The sequence below is a fragment of the Taudactylus pleione genome, unplaced genomic scaffold (genome assembly GCF_031769625.1).
Source record: "Taudactylus pleione unplaced genomic scaffold, aTauple2 ptg000114l, whole genome shotgun sequence".
NCBI lineage: Eukaryota > Metazoa > Chordata > Amphibia > Anura > Myobatrachidae > Taudactylus > Taudactylus pleione.
In genome coordinates this window covers 25,695,811-25,710,730 of record NW_028284516.1, presented here as the reverse complement: position 1 = coordinate 25,710,730, position 14,920 = coordinate 25,695,811, and the positions used below count along the sequence as shown (strand labels likewise).

At 41.6% G+C, this 14,920-nt stretch overlaps 1 protein-coding gene across 2 annotated transcripts in view; it reads right to left on the bottom strand.

The window, feature by feature from the left end:
• NCOA2 (nuclear receptor coactivator 2) overlaps positions 1 to 3,375 on the bottom strand; it is a 231,602-nt gene extending 228,227 nt beyond the window's left edge. For both annotated transcript variants that reach the window (XM_088471472.1, XM_088471475.1), the window contains exon 1: positions 3,278 to 3,375. The gene's annotated coding sequence lies outside the window, so the exon portion shown is untranslated. The remainder of the gene's footprint in view (positions 1 to 3,277) is intronic.
• Between the last annotated feature and the right edge of the window lie 11,545 nt (positions 3,376 to 14,920).

The following is a 14,920-nucleotide window of genomic DNA, read 5'->3' as shown; positions in this document are numbered from 1 at the left end:
CACACAACGATTTTCTTACCAACAATTTTATGAACGATTTTCTGTCAGATTTTTTAAAGTGTAATGAACGATTTTTTTGAACGACAAACGATTTTTGCATGTTCCCTTAACGAAAATCGTTGAGTTGACAAGTCTGACTGAACTACAAATGTAAACGCGCATGAACGATAACCGTTCATCGTTTGACTCAGAAAGTGAACGATTTTTTCAAACGATGATCGTTCAAAAAATCGTTGTGTGTGTATGCAGCTTAAGAACTAAGAGGCTTATGAGCACGACTCTGATCAGCACGCATATGCCATCGCAGCTGCAATCTCGCACGGATCGCAAACTACAAAAAATATGCTAATGACTAACTGTCCAGTCATTACAGACGCCCACTGAAAGCATCTCACATCCACCGCTCATGCAGAAAACCTGAAACATCGGATACATCGAATGCGGATCAGACGGCCATCAGCTTCCTGAGTAAGTTTAAGCTGTTGCAGACATAGCGTGTTTTCAGACTGCTGCAAACAAGGACACAGTGGCTAATTTATGCATGCCCAGAAAAGTGTTTTAGGGCTACAGACACACTTGCGTTTCTCTAGTAAGCGTTCAGTGTAGGCACATCAGACAGTGTAGGCACATCAGACTGTGAAACGACTGCACAATTACAATGTCATAATCGTGTACTCGTTTCTATGTTTATTAGTGGATACGCATCTTAAGGTCCCATTTGTTTACACCATCTTCAGATGGCGTGAACGGCTTTAAGCCTATGGAGGCTTACATGCAGGAGAGAGATCTTCCGATCTCTCCCGCTCACAGTGACAGCTTCCCTAGGAGGAGTCTTCACAAAGGTGAAAGAATTCTACAAAATACCAGAGATATTATTTTAGTACATAACGGGGATAGTTTAATTAAAGATTTAAATATCTAATTCAGAACGGATGCTTAATAATCACGGCAGTTCCGCAATTATTAATACATAGGCACCTTAACATCAACATTGAGAATTAAATATAGTTTCAGGTACAACAGAAAAAAAAAAAACTCCAAATAACAAACAGACAGGCCTAATGTATAGAATACATGTTATTGTATCCTGTGGACTTCTTCCTGAATTCAAATGTAATTCTCCTATCTAATGAGAAAATTTAAACGCTTTTAAGTAGAAAATGTTTTGCCATGAAAGTCTTATATCATTGGTCAAATATATTGAGGAGGACAGACAACAGATAACTGTGAAAAAACAAAAGATATACGGATATTTTTGGTATAAAATGTTCGGCCTTTTTTCCTGCAAAGTTCCTCATACAGTTCCTACAATATGACAAGTCTTCTGCTCAGCTTCTGGCTGATACAACAGCTTTATAACGATCGCAGCCGAATGTGTGCTCACCAGGGAATACACTCAGACTTATTTTCTTTTTGGGTTAATTGAGCAGTTGAGTTGAAATCCCTTTCAGATAATATATTTTAACATATGTTGTAATAGGTCATAAGTGAAAAAGAAATAAAGCATTTTGTAATGATTTAAATTCCCACCTCAGGTAACAGATTTGTCAAGGTTTCCACCAACAGAGCAGAACTGCGGAAACGTACATGTTACTTCTTATAACCACAAACTTCAGTTCACCTATATCCTGTTCACCAAGTGAATATTTTAAAAATAAAACTGTAGCGATATTTTCTTTTTAGATGCAATTATCTCAATTACTACCAACAATCCCTTTTTATTACATAATGTAGTTCTGCTTGTTCTACCACAGATACCAAGGGGAACCAATTTCCCAAGAACTGTTACTTTGTGGCTTGCAAAAACTGCACCATGACAATGTTCTCTGCTAGGTGAAAGGTTGGAATACTATGGGCGGAATTCAATTGTTTTCGCGGCCCGGATCTCCCGTCTAAAGTGACTGGAGATTGCGGGCCGCTATTCAAATGTTCCAGCTTTTCGCGCTGATCGCGCCCAAAGTGGTTGGTTTAGCCGCGTAAATCGGCTAACCCCGACCAAAGTGCTGGGTGCGATCGCAAATAGTGCCGATTGGGCTCCCAAACAGGTCACTTTTTGCCAATTTCAGCTCGCACCCCTCCGGGGCTGTGAGATGAAATGGAGCGCTGGCAGCTGATCGCGCCCGACAGGAGCAACAATTGAATAGCTCCATCGGGCGCGATGGGGGCTGGAAACAATTGAATTCCGCCCTATAAGTGTGTTTAGCATGGACACCGACTGCAAACACAAAACTACTCAAAGAAAATATAAATCGTAGCTGAAAATCACTGCTACACACTATCACAACAACCTAAAGCAGGGATTCCCAACCTCGGTCCTTAAGGCACACTAACAGTCCTGGTTTTAGTGATATCCATGCTAAAGCACAGATGGCTAAATCAAAATAAGCGAGGTAATAATTAAGTCACCTGTGCTCAAGTATGGATATCCTTAAAACCTGGACTGTTAGCGTGCCTTGAGGATAGTGGTTGGGAATCCCTGACGTAAAAGGATGAAGTTAAACTTGTGTACAGTGACAGCACACCTGGGCCTGGTCTATATTTCATATAAATACACAATTTTCAGAATTGGATACTCTCTAGGCACAGAGACATCATCTTTAGCCCACAACCTATAGATAACCAATCTTCTAAATTACCAATAGCTGCAACTTGGCAAAAATATTTAGACAAATTTTAAAAATGCACAACGAACACATTCCAGTAGGAATAATGGCACTGAAGCTATGGTTAATAATAAAAAAAAAAAAGGATTAACACCATATAAGTGCACAGGGAGGCCGGTGACTGTGCATCGTACAACTGTACCCAGATCACAACTTGTTACATCGATCATCCCTTTAGTACATCCCTAATATGTAATTATACACCCACATACACACACTAAACCATTAATACATACATATGCACTTGCAGCTAACATGTAACCTGCCAGCAGCTGCCATGTCGCACAGCTTTGACGATCCTAAACAAAACACAACTTCAGGCTGACACATGCACTGTCGCAGTTACACACACGGACCTGTGCTGTCGCACATCGCACACACAGAAACGCACGCGATAAGAAGACGCAGCGCCGGGTGTGCACACACAGACACGCATCTCCGTACGCACAGTGCAGCAGCCGCCGCCCCTCCATGTGCCCCTGTCGCCGGGCAGAAGGTGGGGGGGAAGGCTGTCGCTGTTTTGTCCCCTACTACAGAGCTGGTAGGAAGCGAGGGCATCAGAATACGGTCCCCCCACGGCACCGAGTGTAACCGGGAACTGCGTCTGAGCTTACCGGTTAATGCATGGCAGAGAGCGCTGGCCGGGATTCCCTGGGGAAGAGCAGATGCAGAGCCGCCATGTTCCCTCATCCAGCAGGAGAGTCAGGCTTGTTTATCCTGGGATCCTCCTCCTACCAACCAAACCACCCTCCAACAACTGGATCCCCTCCTCCACCTCCTGGGAGGGCGCCGCCTCCTCTAACCACAGCCATATCCTCTGTTGCATCTCCTCCTGCTGCTGCTGCTGCTGGTAGCATCCTGCCACTGATCTGTCTTATACTCTGCCTAGCCTCACATTACCTACATTATATCATATACAGTATGCTGCATTTCATAAACACTATATACCTCTGCTGCATCTCCTCCAGCTACTGGTAACACAGCATCCTTCCAGCACAGTCACTGATCTGTCTTATACTCTGCCTAGCCTCACATTACCTACATTATATCATATACAGTATGCTGCATTTCATAAACACTATATACATCTGCTGCATCTCCTCCAGCTACTGGTAACACAGCATCCTGCCAGCACTGTCACTGATCTGTCTTATACCCTGCATAGCCTCACATTACCTACATTATATCATATACAGTATGCTGCATTTCATAAACACTATATACCTCTGCTGCATCTCCTCCAGCTACTGGTAACACAGCATCCTTCCAGCACAGTCACTGATCTGTCTTATACTCTGCCTAGCCTCACATTACCTACATTATATCATATACAGTATGCTGCATTTCATAAACACTATATACATCTGCTGCATCTCCTCCAGCTACTGGTAACACAGCATCCTGCCAGCACTGTCACTGATCTGTCTTATACCCTGCATAGCCTCACATTACCTACATTATATCATATACAGTATGCTGCATTTCATAAACACTATATACCTCTGCTGCATCTCCTCCAGCTACTGGTAACACAGCATCCTTCCAGCACAGTCACTGATCTGTCTTATACTCTGCCTAGCCTCACATTACCTACATTATATCATATACAGTATGCTGCATTTCATAAACACTATATACATCTGCTGCATCTCCTCCAGCTACTGGTAACACAGCATCCTGCCAGCACTGTCACTGATCTGTCTTATACCCTGCATAGCCTCACATTACCTACATTATATCATATACAGTATGCTGCATTTCATAAACACTATATACCTCTGCTGCATCTCCTCCAGCTACTGGTAACACAGCATCCTGCCAGCACTGTCACTGATCTGTCTTATACCCTACATAGCCTCACATTACCTACATTATATCATATACAGTATGCTGCATTTCATAAACACTATATACCTCTGTTGCATCTCCTCCAGCTACTGGTAACAGCATCCTTCCAGCACAGTCACTGATCTGTCTCATATACCCTGCATAGCCTCACATTACCTACATTATATCATATACAGTATGCTGCATTTCATAAACACTATATACATCTGCTGCATCTCCTCCAGCTACTGGTAACACAGCATCCTTCCAGCACTGCCACTGATATGTCTCATATACCCTGACTGGCCCTCACATAATCTACATTATATCATATACAGTATGCTGCATTTCATAAACACTATATACCTCTGCTGCATCTCCTCCAGCTACTGGTAACACAGCATCCTGCCAGCACTGTCACTGATCTGTCTTATACCCTGCATAGCCTCACATTACCTACATTATATCATATACAGTATGCTGCATTTCATAAACACTATATACCTCTGCTGCATCTCCTCCAGCTACTGGTAACAGTATCCTGCCAGCACTGTCACTGATCTGTCTTATACCCTGCATAGCCTCACATTACCTACATTATATCATATACAGTATGCTGCATTTCATAAACACTATATACCTCTGCTGCATCTCCTCCAGCTACTGGTAACACAGCATCCTGCCAGCACTGTCACTGATCTGTCTTATACCCTGCATAGCCTCACATTACCTACATTATATCATATACAGTATGCTGCATTTCATAAACACTATATACCTCTGCTGCATCTCCTCCAGCTACTGGTAACAGTATCCTGCCAGCACAGTCACTGATCTGTCTTATACCCTGCCTAGCCTCACATTACCTACATTATATCATATACAGTATGCTGCATTTCATAAACACTATATACCTCTGCTGCATCTCCTCCAGCTACTGGTAACAGTATCCTGCCAGCACAGTCACTGATCTGTCTTATACCCTGCCTAGCCTCACATTACCTACATTATATCATATACAGTATGCTGCATTTCATAAACACTATATACCTCTGCTGCATCTCCTCCAGCCACTGGTAACACAGCATCCTGCCAGCACTGTCACTGATCTGTCTCATATACCCTGACTGGCCCTCACATAATCTACATTGTATTATATAAGCTGTATGCCATAAACACTATTTCCTGTGCTTCATCTCTTTCTACTGCTGGTAATACAGCAACCTGCAGCAATGACACTGGTCTGTCTCTTATGTCCTGAATATTCTTATGTTATCTACATTATATTATATATGCTGTATGTCATATACAGTATATCATGTTACTGCTGGTGGTAACACAGCATTCTCCCAGCATTGAAACTGCTCTGTCTCTTATATCCTGACTAGCCTTATATTATCTACAGTATATTATATATACCCCTGCTGCCTCTCCTCCTGCTGCTGGTAGCATCCTGCAGCAATGACACTGGTCTGTCTCTTATATCCTGACTAGCCTCACAAGTATATATTCCGGCATGTAATCCTGCAAATATATGAATAAAAGATAAGCCACAAAAGTGAGCTTTTTTTTTACACTATACAATTATGTTGATGACGATATCGGTACATATATGCAGAGGCCATAGAGAAAGGTGTTTATTCTAAGATGGCTGTCTCATGTGTATGCTTAATTAATATTAATTATTGGGATTGATGACCCAAAACAGCCACCTTTCCCTTGTATTATATTTCAGGGTCTCTGTATTTTATGCTATTTATACCTCTGTATTATGATGATGGTATCCATAAAGCGGTTTGAGTCTTATTGGAGAAATACGCTATACAGTATAAATAACATTATTATTATTACATTATATAATATATACAGGTTGAGTCTCCCATATCCAAATAATCCGAAATACGGAATACTTTTGGCATGACTGAGATAATAAAACCTTTGATTTTTGATGGTTCAATGTACACAAACTTTGTCTAAGGCACAAATTATTAAATATATTGTATAAAATTACCTTCAGGCTTTGTGTATAAGGTGTAAATGAAACATAAATTAATTTCATGTATGTACACAAACTTTGCTTGAGCCACATAATTATTGAAAATATTGTATAAAATGATCTGCAGGCTGTGTGTATAAGGTGTATATAACACATAAATGCATTCTGTGTGTATAAGGTGTATATAACACATAAATGCATTCTGTGTTTAGATATGGGTCCCATTCCCAAAATATCTCATTATGATATGCAAATATTTCAAAATACGAAATATTCCGTTATCCAAAATACCGCTGGTCCCGAGCATTTGGGATATGGGAGACTCAACCTGTACTGCATGCCATATACACTATATCATCTGCGCATGTAATGGAGCGTACACACGGTCAGATTTGTCAGACTTGTCAGATTTGTCAGATGAACGACTGAACGATTAAACGATTTGAACGATTTGGACGATTTGACCAAAGTTTTGAACGATTTGAACGATTTTTGACTGCATTAAAATGAATGGAATCGTCCAAGTCTGACTGCAAACCCATCAGATGTCAGATATCGTTATCTGACAAACGGGAACGCGCATCGTTGATCGTCCATCGTTCAGGCATGTCAGATATGAACGATTTTCCATCAGATATGAACGACTGAACGATTTTTAAATCGTTATCGTCCATATCTGAAGAAAAAATCTGATCGTGTGTATGCACCATAACTCAGCATCCCGCCAGTAGTGACACTGATGTGTGTGTGTTGTATCCATATTTGCCAACTCTTCCTGAAGGTCCAGGAGAGTCTGGAATTTGATGAGCTCTCCCAGCCTAGACAGAGTTGGCTAATCTCCAGGTGCTGCCTACTTCCGAACTAAATTAAGGTAGCGTTGCTGCTTTACAGCACTGGGGTCATGGGTTAATTTCCAACCAGAACCCTGTCTGTGTGGAAATTGTAAGCTTTCCCTTCATTTGTGTGGATTTCTGCATAATATGTAACCGCTATATAAAAACGTTAATGTGTGTACAAGAACAGGCCTTTTTTTTTTATACATGCAAAAAATAGCATTTTTACCCCTTAGCATAAATTGTCCATGCACCATTTAGCTTGGATTGCTCCTCACAATAATTGAGGCCTCCGGTGTGGAACTGTATCTACTAGATATATCTGGCTGTACGTGGTGTGTATGTACGGTTTGCTGGCCATCTGGCTGTACTTAGTGGGAATGTATAGTATGGGGGTGTTGCTGTCTGGCTGTATGTGTATGTTGTGCTGGCGGTCTGACTTTATGTGGTTGGTATATACAGTGTGCTGCTCATATGGCTGTATGTACAATAGTTGGTAATGTACGGTGTGCTAGAGTGCTGACTACAGGCGGTGGGTACTGTCTGTTGAACATCTGACTGTGGTGGCTATGTATGATGTTGCTAGTCATTGACTGTGTGGTGGGATTATACTGTGTAATGGGCAACCTGACTGTATGTTTTGGGTATGTACAGTTTGTTGGGCTGTCTGTATGTGGTGGATACCTGCGGTGTGCTTGCCATCTGACAGTATGTGATGGGTGTTGACTATGTTGACGGTACAAACAATGTGCTAGCTGTCTGACTGTATGTGGTGTGACTGTACATATGGCGTGATGACCAACTGATTGTACAGTATGTGGTGTGCTGGCTGTCTTGACTGCATGTATTGGGTGCATACGGTGTGCTGGCCGTCTGTATGTAGTGTGTACGTACAGTGTGCTGGCCGTCTGACTATCAGGTGGGCAATAAGCGGCCCTCCAGCTGTTGTTGAACTACAAATCCCAGCATGCCTTGCAAGTTTTAGCATGGTCAAATAACAAAATTTGCAAGACATGCTGGGATGTGTAGTTCTACAACAGCAAGGGGGACGCTAATTGTCCACCCCTAGACTAGGTGATGTGTGCTAGTGCACATACAGTCCTTCTGACTGTATGTGAGGTGTTGTGCGTACAGTGTCCTGGCCGTGTGACTGTATGTGGTGGGTACATATGGTGTGCTTGCGCGTCTATATGTGGTGGATGGGTACTGTGTGCTGTCTGTCTGACTGTGTTGGATAGTTTGGTGTACCAAGTGTTTATGGTTTTGCCTTTTAGTGTGTGGGGTTACTCTTTTTTTGACAATCCGTACATAGGACATGATTCAGACCCGGTCGCAAGCGCTGAGCGCTCGCAACCGGGTCGATGGTGGCCCAGAGCGCATGCGCACGACAGCCGGCTCCGTCGTGCGCATGCGCGAGACCCGGATAGCGACGGGCAATCCTTCGGTCCGGGTCTCGCACCAAAGGGGCGTGCTGTCGATGTTGAGTGACAGCGCGCCTCCTTTGGTGGGCGGGTCGGGGGGGGTGGCTGCCCAGACGGAGGCATTCCCATGGGAACGCCTACAGTTTGGGGGCGGCCCCACTGACATCACAAGTGATGTCAGTGGGAGAGCTTTCGGCTCTGTTTGAGCCAAAAGCTCTCTGGGACTTGCGGCCACGAGACCCTACCACAAGGGTCTCGTCGCAAGCTCGATGGTCACGATTATCTTGACCATCGCAACCATCATCCTGGCCGCTCGCATTAGCTGTGGGTGGCAACCCACAGCAATGTGAGCGGCCTGGAGGCCGCTCCATAAAAAAAAAAAAAAGACGCCCTGATTCAGAGCGAGTGCTCTGTCAGAGCGTCCGGCTCTGAATCAGGGCCATAGTGCTGCACATACAGTCAGGTCCATAAATATTGGGACATTGACAGAATTTTCATATTTTGTCCTCTATTCACCACCACAATGGCTTTGAAATGAAACAAACAAGATGTGATTTAACTGCAGACTTTCAGATTTAATTTGAGGGTAATTACATCCAAATCAGGTGAACGGTGTAGGAATTACAACAGTTTCAATATGTGCCTCCCACTTTTTAAGGGGCCAAAAGTAATGGGACAAACTAAACAATACTAAATCTAACTTTCACTTTTTAATACTTTGTTGCAAATCCTTTGCAGGCAATTACAGCCTGAAGTCTGGAACGCATAGACATCACCAGATGCTGGGTTTCATCCCTGGTGATGCTCTGCCAGGCCTCTACTGCAAATGTCTTCAGTTCCTGCTTGTTCTTGGGGCATTTTCCCTTCAGTTTTGTCTTCATCAAGTGAAATGCATGCTCAATTGGATTCAGGTCAGGGGATTGACTTGGCCATTGCATAACATTCCACTTTTTAGCCTTAAAAAACTCTTTGGTTGCTTTTGCAGTATGCTTCGGGTCATTGTCCATCTGCACTGTGAAGCGCTGTCCAATGAGTTCTGAAGCATTTGACTGAATATGAGCATATAATATTGCCCGAAACACTTCAGAATTCATTCTGCTGCTTTTGTCAGCAGTCACATCATCAATAAATACAAGGGAACCAGTTCCATTGGCAGCCATACATGCCCACGCCATGACATTACCACCACCATGCTTCACTGATGAGGTGGTATGTTTTGGATCATGAGCAGTTCCTTTCCTTCTCTTCTCTTCCCATCACTCTGGTACAGGTTGATCTTTTTCTCATCTGTCAATAGGATGTTGATCCAGAACTGTAATGGCTTCTTTAGATGTTGTTTGGCAAACTCTAATCTGGTCTTCCTGTTTTTGTGGCTCACCAATGGTTTGCATCTTGTGGTGAACCCTCTATATTCACTCTTGTGAAGTCTTCTCTTGATTGTTGACTTTGATACATATACATCTACCTCCTGGAGAGTGTTCTTGATTTGGCCAACTGTTGTGAAGGGGTTTTTCTTCACCAGGCAAATAATTCTTTTGTCATCCACCACAGTTGTTTTCCGTGGTCTTCCGTGTCTTTTGGTGTTGCTGAGCTCTCCGGTGCGTTCTTTCTGTTTAAGAATGTTCCAAACAGTTGATTTGGCCACACCTAATGATTTTGCTATCTCTCTGATGGGTTTGTTTTGATTTTTCAGCCTAATGATGGCTTGCTTCACTGATAGTGACAGCTCTTTGGATCTCATATTGAAAGTTGACAGCAACTTATTCCAAATGCAAATGTCACACCTAGAATCAACTCCAGACCTTTTACCTGCTTAATTGGTAATGAAATAACGAGGGAATAGCCCACACCTGTCCATGAAATTTACGAGTTGATAGTCCCATTACTTTTGGCCCCTTAAAAAGTGGGAGGCACATATTGAAACTGTTGTAATTCCTACACCGTTCACCCAATTTGGATGTAATTACCCTCAAATTAAATCTGAAAGTCTGCAGTTAAAGCACATCTTGTTTGTTTCATTTCAAAACCATTGTGGCGGTGAATAGAGGCCAAAATCTGAAAATTCTGTCAATGTCCCAATATTTATGGACCTGACTGTATATAGTCTGTTGGAACCCTCCTTGATGAGGTTTGCAGAAAGAGGCAAAAGAGGAATCTTTATCATCTTTTTTTGTTTACATTTTTTTAATTAAAATGTGCACATGACACCACAATTAGAATCCCAAATATAATGGTTTAGCAAAGAGTGTTAAAAACACTATAGCAGTGATTCAGCATTGGACAAAATTGCAGAGCTGCACGCAGGCTATAGATATATGATGTATGCACGCAGGCAGCTTTGCAATTCCGTCCTTGCTAATATGCAATTCAACAGGTGTATGAGACCCCCTGCTGCATTTGCGATCCCAGCACTGCGACCGAGGTCACAGGCTGGGATCACCATGGTGGATGCCGCTGGCCAGCTGAGTAAGGTTCAGCTTACTCAGGCTGTCCGGCATGCTAGGCCAGATAACTGCATCCGTCGACGCAGTGCCTGGCCTTGCCATGGGGCGGACACACCCCCGTTTCCAGGAACATCGGCCAGCCCCTTAGATTCCTCTGCCTATCAATCAGGCAGAGGCATTGAAGGGGCTGCATGCATCTATACAGGATCCATTCTGCACACTCGCAGAATGGGTCCTGCGCATGTGCAAATTCCCTATAATCGAGGAATCTGCGTACAATGCTGAATCATCCCCTATATCCATAAAAAGAAAAGATACCGAGGTTACCAGAGAAGGAAGAATCTCTGCAGGAGGAAACCAATTTGCTGTCTTTCTGCTGAGACAGAGTGAGACATTTTTTGGCAAGACATCAAAATCTTTCATTTCGCACTATGTACTGTATATTACATGGTTTCATGGATTATTAAGCTGTGTACATTTGGCACACACATATGCATAAGGATCTGCTATATATACTTCAGATCCTTTTAAGATTTCTTACTTGTTTGTTAAACAAGTAATCTTTCCCTGATGCCTGGCATCATTTCTAACAGGACCAAAGCCTTAGGAATAAGTTATTCAATATTTTGACACTCAAATTCCGATCACCTTGGGCTGCACAAAGGTAGAATTACATGTACCTGGTGCTTGCTGACAAGGGGTGACATTTTAACAAAATCGTTTCAATAGTGCAGCTTCTCTTGCATGTTTTGTAAAACGTTCTGTATGCCATTTTGTCGAAGACTTGCATGTGCAGAGATCTTCCAAGGGTATGTACTCCAAATGTTTTAGTTTATCTTATCCACCCCTCTTAAAGCCAACCAATGGAAAATGTGGATTGGACTTTGATTTTATTTGCTTTAGATTTTCTAAAAAATACTAAACTATAATAATTTAATTCAACTTAGTGATAAAGGTACAATACATACATAAAATGTGTGGATATCAACTTAAGCCATAGTTATGAATATCTACATATTTTCATATGTAGTCTACACTACACATAATATATAGAAATATTGATTGTAGTTGGTTATGTGCCAAGTAAGTATTAGTAGATATATTCCTGATGACATCTATATGTGAAACACGTGTCAGGTATATTGAGCAGCATATACTGTATGTGCACAGTGCACACATTGTTTTTAGAACTTCTAAGTGCTCGAAGTTACAATATTTCTATTCCTTGTGAGTGATATATAACGTGATGTGACAACTTGATTATAGATGTGAATATTATTGACGCTGGTAAATTTCTCATTTACCCATTTAATTTCTGTCCTTTGTTGGCAACATTTTGCATGATGTGTAAAACGTTTGGAATATAGATAACTGCACTTACATACCTTTTTGTACTTTTCTGCATATTTATTATAGAAGATGCTCACCCAGTTAATGGTGTTATTTTTATTTCTCCAATTTTAAATGTCAGTATTACAGATATACCGAGATAATAGCAAAACACTGAAGTGAGCACAGAGAAAAAAAATAATAAATATACAGTACTTATATTCATACCACACCATTACTGATGGAAGATTTCTCCTGGGCACACAATTGATGTGGATTTGAAGCTACATTTGGAGCTTTAGTCTTTTCATGAATTTGTGGAGCAATTGTCTCATTCTGACACACTGTATTCATGGTCACGTTTTTGGGACATTGTTCTCTGTATGAATCTGTGGAGTAATTTGTCCAATTTTGATTGTACCCCTGAAGAAGTCCCATGCTGGGGACGAAACGCATAAGGTCTGTCTTGGTGCCAAAATCCATCCGCCACCAGTGAGGTTTTCAACCATAGAGCTCACACCCTTTGGGGTGATGGTGTGAAGTTACATCTACCCCGCATAGGCATTGGGTATTGGTCACCATTTTATTGGATGTAAGCAAATTCACATTTTTGAAAAACTTTTTATCAAAAATAAACAAATTGGTATTTTACCAGGCCATTTAAGAGGCCATTCTGCCATTTTTCGGGTGATTTCTTTGGTGAGAGGGTCTAATTCCAGGGAGTTTCATTTAATCCATTGATGGAATATTCCTGGAACTAACACAAGAAGACTCAACTCTCATTGGTTCCAGGAACCAGAATTAATTAAAGACGTGTTCACCACATCAAGGAACTAATTGACTAATCATACAGTTAAGAAACTGGGACTACATTTATATATCTGCACCTTTCTAGCACCCTCAGATCGGTTTGATTGTATATATACATACATACATACATTATATACATATACACACAGTTATTTATATAGCGTACACATATTTTGCTGCGCTTTACAGAGAATATCTGGCCATTCACATAAGTCCCTGCCCCAGTGGAGCTTACAATCGATATTCCCTCCTTCTACATGCATTGCAGTACACACTTTTAATGGGCTTAATTAAAGGTAAGTCCTAGATAAATTATTTAATGTGTCAGGATTGGGGATTTTAGGGACCCAGTTTACCTTGACATTTTAGATGGGCAAACATCTTTGGCTAAACATGTACTAAGAAACCTTACTTTAAAAACCATGTTGATTGTTGGAGTTTATTATAAATATTTTGATCATTAGAAGTCTTAGACACTAGGATTAATTTTTGTTGGGGGCCAATTAACCTACCAGTACATTTTTGGAGTGTGGGAAGAAACTTGCCCAGTAATGGGCCCGGGTGCACAACCAACAGCAATAGACATGTAATCTCTTGTCAATATGGAACAGAAAACTGCACAGCTTTGCAACGTTTTGGTTTATTATTTAAACAGTCAGGCATATACATAACAAACAAGGCTTACCTTGACATCCGGCGCACAGTATATGTATGTAGATCTGTATATAACTACATAAATATATGTAAACATATATACAGAACTGTAACAGAGCTTGCGTGCAGCCTGTGCCGGCCCCACTCCAGTCCATATAAACCTATACTCAAATCTCATTAAATAGCCACAGACTTTTCGATATGACCATGCCAAGTGTCTCTCCAGAGACTTTTTCCCAAAATATGCATATTATTCACATCACCAATTAGACAAAAGTACAATGTACCCTAAATGCTGATACTGGCATTTCATGTAGATACTGTATGCGACTCATGGCGAGTACCCACTAGGATGATGGATTGGTCAGCATACACATTTACCAATTGGCCGCTTGATGTGTCTGGACTGACATCGCAACTAGACGGGCATATAAATTTACTCACCCAATTGAGATATATGTAAGTGTTTGCGTTCCCTGCAGCCAGTGTACAGGTGGTCGGTGGGTCACCCGTACACACATGCACTGATACAGCTTTCAGATAATTCGGCATCGGCTGTGCTGCATGGCCAAACTGATATATCTGTGTACATTGCCATTCACAGACATATCGGGTGTACACACTCACCGATGAACTACAGATATATAATTTGTCGATCGAACAAACAATGTGTACCCAGCATTAGTATCTAATCTGAGTAAAAAGACAAAGGTCTGATACAAATGACCCATGCCATGCCTCACACCACGCATCGGTGTGCTAATAATGTGACTTTCTACCAATTCCTTTGCAACAAAAATACCAAACAGGGAAGCCAATCCCAAATCATTTTTTCAATCCCAGAATTCGGGGGTTGAAAAAAATCTCAATCCCGGGATTGACTTGAGCAATGAAAATATCATTATTAAAATAAAACTTTCATGGCTCCCCCGTGTTATTTTAT